The sequence below is a fragment of the Pan paniscus genome, chromosome 10 (assembly GCF_029289425.2).
Source record: "Pan paniscus chromosome 10, NHGRI_mPanPan1-v2.0_pri, whole genome shotgun sequence".
Taxonomy (NCBI): Eukaryota; Metazoa; Chordata; class Mammalia; order Primates; family Hominidae; genus Pan; species Pan paniscus.
Genome location: NC_073259.2, coordinates 96,416,126 through 96,426,591, shown reverse-complemented (window position 1 = coordinate 96,426,591; position 10,466 = coordinate 96,416,126). Strand labels below are relative to the sequence as shown.

The window sequence follows — 10,466 nt, the reverse complement described above, 5'->3', positions numbered from 1 at the left end:
CATTCAGTTATTAAAGGTAAAAGTTACCAGTAGGATTTAGAGATGCATGGATGCATAAGAAAACTCAAACTAATAAGGAAAAGGTAAAATATTATTCCCTTGTTTATTGTTATCTATGATAGCTAAAACAAAAGTAAGAGAGTGTTGGGATGGCCTTGAGGCTGGACCAAGCTCAGATATGGGCCTGTCTGAGCTCAGATCACTAGCCTCAAAATTACCCACAAAAGAGGAAATTATGCCAGAAAGTAACTCTGAGACATGTGGTTTCTAACAAGATAGCCATGTAGGGGAAGGGCAAAACCAGGTAACTACTGAAACCAGAAGGTATAACACGAAGGAATTGTTCCATTTTGTAGATTGCTATCATCGACATTCTGAGGAACCTTTACTAAAATGTATTGTGAAAGTTACTAACTTAAGAGCAATGTCTTTGGTTTTAAATGCTACAGAATGAAGGAGTATATTTGTGCAGGACCCACAGCTCACAATTGAACAATTGCAGATGGGTGTATATAATCCAGACACAGAGGACGTTATTCTCAAGAGAACAGCCAGCCTGGTGGACTGGATAGAAAGGCACTGCAAGATCTGTTTACTCTGAGAAAAGAAACTGTCCAGTTCCACCTATCAATGCCAAGTGGAGCACCCCAGATGAAGCAGTTGATATGCTTCATATGCAAGCCATTGGGAACTGGCTTTATGATGACAGCAGTATTAACCTTTCCTTTTGGCTTTTGGTTTTTTGCTCTCATGTTTTTTAAAGCATTTTAAGGGGTAATGAGTGCCTGACCACCTCCTTTCCTGTCTTGCCTAGAACATTGAATTGGCTATAAGTCTTTTGACTCTAAGTCTTCTGGCTATAGGGGTCCCAGCAAGGGACAGAATAGACCCCAAGTAGGTAGCCACACCAACCCAGCAAAGAAATGGAGCAAAATAAGAGACTGGACATCATTGCTGCCTCTGGCATATCTTGACCAAAAGGGGCTAACCTAAAAATAAAGTTCTAAGCACCCTATCAACTGAACAGACCTACTTGCTAAGGGGACCCCAGTTTCCAAGAGATAAATCATACCTGGGAAAAATTCTTGCCCCCTGCCCTGCCGACGATATGAATAGCCTCCAGAAGTAGGTTGGGTCTTAGCTCCTTTGATATGTTGTATGGAAGACCATTTCTCTGACCCCTGAAGATTTTTTCCTCCCCTGAAACAGAAACTAAATCATATGTAAAATGATTGGGAAATATATTAACTAGTCTCTCTGAATTTGCTTCCAACAGGCACCCGTTTCCTACAGATGTGTCCCTCCACTCTTTGAAGCCGAGGGCAAAATCATGCTGAAGACCTAGAAATCCCACCAGTCTGAAGACCAGCTGCAACCACAATGGGTTAGCCCTTTTGAGGTGCTGCCGACCATTCATACTAATCTGTCAAGTTAGCTGGTGTTAAGCCATGGATTCTTCATACTTAGAGAAAACCAGTCCCTTTGGGATCCCTCCAAGGAAAACAGTGATTTTCTTGTGAACCCTCGGACCGGCTTAAGTTAACATTCAAAGTCCAGTCAAGACCCTAGGTAAGACTTCAGAAAGGGAACATGCACTTTTCAGGTTATTCTTCTCTCCCAAACCCTGGTTCTTTGCATGCAAGATATAATGAATTAGGAAGACTTTTTCATAGGCTTAGGATTGTTCTCTTGGATTCCCCAGGAGATCTGTTCCATATTCTTTGGTATTTTAAAATTTGGTTTATCTATCTTATTAATCATCCAATCTCAATGTGGCTTAAAATGTTCTTCTGAAACCAAATAAAGGTACAAAGATCATGGTGCTCCAACAAGCTGGATGGCAGCCAGGTACTCATGAGTACTGACAATTACAGGTGTGAAATTTTCATTTCTCATCATTATTCCAGGATGCCTCCTCTTCAGCATAAAGCAGCCAGAAAGATTGATGACCAGCTTCCCCAGGATTGAGGAACTGATAAGTGGAAAGAGGGGACTGAAACCACCCCAATTGTCCCGTAGAATTGATGTTTATGATCTTTTGGAATAAACATAGATATTGACCCTCGTGATCTTACAGATTGAAATGTACATTGCCTGAGTTCCTTCCTCAGAAAACAAAAACTCAGGGCTCTGAGTATCAAGGAACTGAAACTCACCAGGTCACCACATCCAGACAATGAGACAACAGACCCCTTATTCATCATGATAACTTCCTTCCCCCTCCGTTATTCCTGTTTTCCCACATGTAGCTCCATTCCTTCCCTTTTATATAAACTCCCAATTTTAATTGATTGGAGAGGACTTGAGACTTATCTCTCATCTCCTCAGCTGATATCACCTGATTAAAGCCTTTCTTTCATGGCAATACTCATTGTCTCAGTGACTGGCTTTCTGTACAGCAAGGAACAGGATCTAGACCAAACCCCCTGGCATTTTGGTAACAAGGGGAATAAGAAACCTAGCCTTACTGACAGTTTATTTCTTAAGTTGACTTTATTAAAAGGTCAAGGAAAGAGAACTAGCCCAAAGAATAAATGAACATACCCACTTTATCACTTTGACAGGTTTAACAAATTCCTAATGAAGAATAATTTATGTGTTTGCTCAGGCATGGTGGCTTATGTCTGTAATCCCAGCATTTTGGAGGGCTGAAGCAGGAGGATTACCTGAGGCCAGAAGTTTGAGAGCAGTCTGAGCAACACAGTGAGACCACATCTCTACAAAAAATAAAAAAGTTAATTAGGCATGGTGGCATGCGCCTGTGGTCCCAGCTACTCTGGAGGCCGAGGTAGGAGGATCACTTGAGCCTGGGAGGTCAAGGCTGCAGTGAGCTGTGTTTGCACCACCATACTCCAGCTTGGGTAATAAAGCAAGACCCTGTCAACAAAAAAAAAAGTTAGATTTTTTGTTTGTTTGTTTGAAAAGTGTTAACCTAGGCACAATCTACAAACTGGCCAATTTTTGACTTTTGTAACTGTTGTATATACATCTATAAATATATTCTAAGTAGTTTTCTTATACAGAACAGCATAGAAAAAACACATTAAAAGTCCTCAGAATTATGAGTAATTTGTATAAAAATTTGTAATGACATTTCAAGGTAATTGTTTCTATTGGAATTGTAATAACATCTGATTGCAGCTTCCTTGAAGATTACTAAATATATGCAGTGCTATGATCCTTTGCTGGGTAAGCATTGCAGTTTCGTTGCTGCTTAGCTAGTATGAAATGTTGGATTGTAAAATGTCAATCGTGTAATATATTTGCTTATAAATAGTTACACTCTCAAATGTTGCAGTTTGTTTAGTCCACTAAAGACAGACTATATGCCATTATTGAAAGAAATCTTAGGAAACCTGGCTCCAGAAGATATTCAAACATACACATGCATTATTATCTGCCAAATACTACTAGATCTTGTGGAAATCTTGGTGTGTTAAATTTTGTTACAAAAGATATACAAGGACATAAAAGGCTAAAGTTACAGAACTGAAAGATTGGATCAGTGTCTTAGAAGCAGGGTTATTGTAACTTTTGTTTTTTGAAGGATAACTTGCAGACCATGCTAAGTAAAGTACTTAAGAAACTTTAATGAAGTGGAAACTGAAAGAAAATGACAGAAAAACATAGGCACCATTTAAAGTCCTTAAAAAAACTCAATAGAAATTTTGCAAAAATACAACCACAGCAACCCAATGAATAAATATGTATTTAATGATTGCCAACCTATGAAAATATTTTATAGACTCTATCTCCAAGCAAGAGCCACACAGAACAGAATTAAAGTTTCTGCATCTGAAAGGCTGATAAAAAGTTAAAAACACTACATTTGTCTTCAAAAGTAAATTTGAATAGTGGTGGTATTTAGGAGAACAGCCATTAAAATCATACCATAAAATGTTAAATGATATTGAAAATTCATTTTAATGCATAGTTGTAAAATAACTTCCAAGTATATGATTCCATAATATGCACTTTCAACCAAGGCTGTAAAGTAATCTGAATGCTACAAATGTATTTGGTGCACCAAGATTCAATTTATATTAGTCCATTCTTGCACTGCTGTAAAGAAATACTGTCATATTTTACCAAAATATTCAGGTAATCTTGAATGTATTGCCAGCATACCATTTTATATTTTGAAGATGATTGGTAAAATCTGAGTATCTTATAGATTTTAATATGTCAACAAGACTATTTAATGGGAAAAATAAAAGCCTTCAATGATTTACAAGTCATGAGAATTTTTTCCTAAGGTTTATCTAGGTGGAATGTGTAATATAGTTTTAAATTCCACATCAGGCCCTACAAGGCAATCTTGAATATCCAGAAAATCACAATAATAGAGTTTCTGCAGTCCTAGTGTTTGAAAAATTGACATGTATTTTTGTTTTCCTAAGATTTCTTACATTTAAAAAAACACCTTTTATCATTTCCTTCCAATTTATAATTTGATTTAGTCCTTTCAGATAAAGCATGACAACCAAACTTTGATGTAACAGTACTAGCATATTTCCATCCTTTGATGGTTGGTACTTAGTGTCATTGAATATATATTTTGTGCTTTTTTATTAAGCATAAGCTCTGCTGGATGTGCAGGAGGGAATTACAGCTCTATTCTACCCCTTCCTTTCCTGTCCCTTCATGAAATTCCTGTGAGGAACAGTGTCACTATGACAGATCAGGTTTTAGAGTATTTTAGTTTTTCCTATGTCTAGGGAGCTATGTCAAGTTAAATGTTAGCAAGCTAAATTTTGGCATGCAGACATGAAACTTTCAGATGATCTCATGAGATAAAGTAAGATAACCTTAGGGATAGCTTTCTCCTGGATTTGACATATGCTCTCATTTGTGCACATGTGACTTTTAATGGCAGGGTGGTTTAATCAGGAAAGTCTTCGTTACAACATAGTAGTAAAAATAATCCCAGTTTCAGTCGCTTAAACAACAAATATGTGTTTCTCACTCACACTACATGTCCAGTGCAGGTCATTTGGAGGCTCTGTTTGTTTCTCTAATTCTGCAACACAGACTGATGGAGCTGCCACCATCTGAATACATGCTCTGTAATCATAGAAAACAATGTGGTAATTCATGCATTAAGTTTTAAAATTGCTTCCTGAAAGTGGCGTATGTCGATTTACATTTCACTGGCCAAAACAAGTCACATGCCTGTTCCTAGGTTCAAAAATGGGGAGAAAGTGCCCTCCTATCCTGAACCCAGAAGATGAAAAGTTTCAACTATTTCACAAATACATCTGACAACTACTATAATCATTCTTTCAGAGAATAAGTAAATTACTTCTTTGAGCTCTGTGACTGTGGCAATTGAAGTAGATGGCAACATCAGAGCCACTTAGAGTTACATACTCAGGACTTTGAGCCACTTAGTATACATGTTGATGTGCAGAATTTCTTTATTATGACTATAATTCTATATTTAAAGTGACGGCCTACATGACAGTAGAGATAAAATGGTTAAATAGTCATGTAACTATTATAGTCAGAAGCAGTATTTAATAATATTGATGATGAAGTATGAAGACATATTTGATATTCTCCAATAGGAAGTCCTTTTGTTGGTGAAAATTAAACTAAAAGCTGGTCTCCTCTCCAAAAGGACTTGAGATAGAATCCAGTCCACTACCTAAGGTCAAGTAGAAATTAGAGGCAGTGATCAGAAGGTGCTCAGAAAGGGTCATAAAGTAGCAAAATTCTACATATTCAGATGACAAGATCATTCCTAGTTAATGGGTAATTGACTGAAAGCATTTCACACAGCAGGTGAGATTAAGCTGTCATAATAAAGATTTGATGGCATTGGTTATTGCTGAGGGTAGGATTATGGGTGATTGTTAATTTCTTCTTTATATCTTTTGGTATTTTTCAAGCATTCTAAAATTAAAATGTATTTTCTTAGAAAAAATGAAATAACCAATTGATAGGCCCTCTTTTTTAAAATTTGTAATGCCTCTTAAGGGTCTTGATATAAAGAAATGACAATTTAAATACAAAATGTGTTGAGGCATTTCTATGGTTTGAATGTGTCCCCCAAAGTTCGCATGTCAGAAACTTGATCCTCAATGCAGCCGTTTTGAGAGGTGTTTAGGCCATGACGGCTTTGCATGAATGTATGCTGATATTGTGGGAGTGGGTTCATTATTGTAGGAGTGGATTCCTTATTTAAAAAAAAAAAAAAAAGTTTGGCCTTTTTTTCTCTCTCTCTCTCTCTGTTGCCCTCTCTTTGCCCTTTCCACTTTCTGTCATGGGAGGATGCAGCAAGAAGGTCCTCACCAGCTGCCAGCCCCTAATTTTGGACTTCCAAGTCTATACAATTGTTAGCCAATAAATTTATGTTTATTATAAATTACCCAAACTGTGGTATTTAGCATAGCAGTATGAAACAGAGTAAGACAGAAAATTCATACCAGAGAAGTAGGGTATTGCTAAACAAATACCTGAAAATGTAGACACGGCTTTGGAACTGTATAATGAGCAGAGGCTAGAAGAGTTTGGAGGAGCAGTCTGGGAAAAGCCTGTATTGCTGTGAACAGAGCTTTAAGGACAATCCTAGTGAAGAGTCTGAAGAAGAGAATTGTAGGGGAAGTATAGAACTTCTTAGAAATTATTTAAATGGTCATGATCAGAATGCTATTAGAAATATGGACAGTAAATGTCATTCCAATGAAGTCTCAGACAGGATTGAGGAATATTTTATCGGACACTGGAATCAAGGACATCCTTATTACAAAGTTAGAAAGGACTTGGCTGAATTGTGTCCTAGGGCTTTATGGAAGAGAGAATTTAAGAGCAATGAACTAGAATATCTGGCAGAAGAAATTTCTAAGCAAAATATTGAAGGAGCTATGTGGCTTATTTTAGCTGCATTCAGTAAGATGATAGTGGAGAGAAATTATTTAAACACATAATTAATAATTAAAAGGAAAGCAAGGCACCTGTAGTCCCAGCTACTCAGGAGGCTGAGGCAGGAGAATGGCGTGAACCTGGGAGGCAGAGCTTGCAGTGAGCTGAGATCACACCACTGCACTCCAGCCTGGGTGACAGAGCAAGACTCCATCTCAAAAAAAAAGGAAAGCAAAATGTAAAAATCTGGAAAATTCTCAGCCTGGTCATGTAGAGAAAAAGAACACATACAAGGGTGCAGCCAAGCAATCCTGTGATTAAAAGGATTAGCATGGACAGAAGAAAGCCAGGTGCTATTTATTAAGATAATGGGAGGAAGATTCCAAAGGCATTTTAGAGAACTTCAAGGCTGTGCCTCCTATCACAGGCCCAGAGCTCTAGGAGAGCAAGATGCTTCAGGGCTTGTATCCTGGTTGCCCACCATGAGCTCACTGCCCAGAGCCACCTCAGGACTCTGCTCCACATATTCTGGCACAAGTTCCTTGACTACCTCAGCTGTGACTCAAATGGCCCCAGGTGTGGCTTGTTCTGCTTTTCTGGAAGGCTTAAGCTGTAAACCAGTGATGTCCACGTGGTGCTAATTCTGCAGGTATGCAGAATGCAGAAGCTGGGTGAGCGTGGGTCTCTCCACCTAGATTTCAAAGGATATTGTAAACAACTGGGTCCCCAGGCAGAAACTTGATGCAAAAGTTGTAGCCACTACAGAGAGTGCCCACCAGGGCAATTCCTAGTGGAGCCATGCAAGTGGGGCCACCCACGATACTCAAAAACTATAGCGCTATCAGCATGCAAAACCAGTCGGAGACAGCTGCAGGCACTCAACTGCAACTCATAAGAACTGTCGCTACACCCAGCAAGACCACAGAGACAGGGTTTCCCAAGGTCTTTAGGACCCAATTCCTACAACAATGTGTCCAGAAGGTGGTACATGGAGTCAAGGAAGATTATTCCTGAGACAAGATTTAATGTTGTTCATCCTGTTGGATTTTAGACTCACTGGGATCAGGTACCTCTTTTTTCTTGTTTATTTATTTCTTTTGGAATGAGAATGTCTATTTTATGCCTGTCCCACCATTGCATAATAGAGTCTCCCCTAATCCCTGGTTATGCTTCATGCAGTTTCAGTTACTCATGGTACAAAAATAGGTGAGGACAATGTAATAAGATCTTGAGAGAGATAGAGAGAGACACCCTATTGACATAACTTTTATTACAGTATATTGTTAAGTCTATTTTATTGTTATAATTGTTAATCTCTCACTGTCTGATTTATAAATTAAACTTTATCGTATATATGTATTTATAGGAAAAACATAATATGTATAGGCATCAACTGGAGGTCTTGGAAAGTATCCTCCAAGAATAAGGGGGCGGGGGTCACTGTATTTTAGATGTAGATAACTTGTTTTGATTTCACAGGTTTACAGCTTGAGGGACATTTGCCTCAAGATGAATTGTGTCTTGAGTCTCATATCTGATTTAGATGAGATTTTAGATTTTGAACTGTTGAGCTGATGCTGGAATGAGTTAAGATTTGGGGAGCTATTGGAATGAATTGAGTGTATTTTGCATGTGAGAAGGCCATAAATTTCAGGGGCCAGGGGAAGTATGCTCTGGTTTGACTGTGTCTTCCAAAGTTCACGTGTTGGAAACTTGATTCCCCCATGTGGCAGTGTTGAGAGGTGAGGACTTTAAAAGGTGATTAGGCTATGAGGGCTCTGTCTCATGAATAAATTAATGCCATTATTATGGGAGTGAGTTTTTTTGATCACAGGAGTGAATTCCTGATAAAAGGATGAGTTTGGCCCCCTTTTGTCTCTCATTTTTTCCCTCTCTTTGCTGTTCTTCCATGAGATGATGTAGCAAGAAGACCCTCACCAGACACTGGCCCCCTGCTCTTGGGCTTCCCAGCCTCCAGAACTATGAGTGAATGAATTTATGCTCATTATAAATTATCCAGTCTGTGATATTCTGTTATATCAGCACAAAACAGACTAAGAAAGACACAGAGAAGAGTCTGTAGAATTTGGAGAGAGAGATACAGAGGGAGAATTTCTTTATCCAAACAAGAGTTTTCACAAAGTCCCTTAGTGGAGTGGGATTAGATGTTATATCAGACCTCTGTTACTTGTTAATTATAGTAGTCTGTAAACATTTATGTTTCCATTAACAGTATAGTAAAATGTCAATAATTCTAATTCCGCAAAGTTGGCTTCATCATTTACAATAATTTGTTATCTTTGGCAAAAGCATAAATTAACAAATCTCATCTAGATATTGTTACATGTTATACTTTGCATCAGCTGAACTCAAATGTACACTTATAGCCAAAGCTTACAGCTCAGAATATGACAACAAGGACAAAGAGAGAGATCTGAGCCCTGGCCCTTGGCAGTGTCCTGGGAAATGGCAAGCTTTAGAAAGAAGTGGCTGTGAATCCAAGAAAAGGGTGGATCTTAGACATTGAGGCTCATGGCCTCAATTAGCAAAGATTTATTTGCTCAAGCATCACCTGAGAGAAGCAGAGCAACCTCTCTTTAAGGGGCTAGGCAGCATGACAGTAAAAACCTCTTTACCCATTTATATGAGAGGTTGCAATTTTTGTGTGTGTGTAAAAAATCAGACCTTGGCCATGACCTTGAGCAGTAGGCTATAAATAGCTCTCACAAGCTTAGCATTGCAATAATGGAACACTAGCCATAAATGGGTTAATTAAATTAAGAGATGAAGATGAGAGCCTTTTCCTTATTTTATGGGCACTGCATAAGCCTCCACAGTCCTGATGTGCCTCTAGAGAGGAGAGTCCTCCTCCAAAAAATATGAGTTTGAATTTCCTCACTCTACAGAATGAATTGAGATCTCAGCAACAGATTTTACTCAATACATGGAAATGTGATATTCCTTGCATACTTGATATCACGAAGTAAGATTTTACTTGATTTATTTGTCTACATATTCATCTGTTTACTCATTCAAAATTACTTATTGAGTACTTACTATGTATTAGGCATGCTATTTGGTACTGGCTATATACAATCATGCACCACAAAACAATGTTTCAGTCAACAATGGACCACATATATGACGGTGGTTCTATAAGATTATAATACCACATATTTGTGTGTGTACATATATGTCTTCGTGTGTGTACATATATATTTGTGTGTGTGTGTATATATATATATATGAGTTTTTTAATCACAAAGGTGAATTCCTTATAAAAGGATGAGTTTGGCCCCCTTTTGTCTCATATATAAATATATATATATATGTATGTGTGTATATATATATGTATGTGTATATATATATGTATGTATATATATACACACACACAGTAACAAATACTTACCAATGTGTTACACTTGCCTACAGTATGTAGTACAGTAATATGCTGTACAGGTTTATGGCCTAGAAGCAATAGGCTATACCACATACCCTAGCTGTGTAATAGGCTATATCATCTAGGTTTGTGTAAATACTGTTCATTCTATGATGTCACACAATGATGAAATCACCTAAAGACACATTTTTCAAGATGTATG

The 10,466-nt window shown here is 37.9% G+C and overlaps 1 long non-coding RNA gene across 1 annotated transcript; it reads left to right on the top strand.

Annotated features, from left to right (window-relative positions):
- The first annotated feature begins 951 nt into the window (after positions 1–951).
- Positions 952–2,074, top strand: LOC134728449 (uncharacterized). The gene is made up of 2 exons (XR_010108852.1): positions 952–1,569; positions 1,908–2,074. It is a non-coding gene; the product is annotated as an uncharacterized LOC134728449 (long non-coding RNA).
- The last annotated feature ends 8,392 nt before the right edge of the window (positions 2,075–10,466 follow it).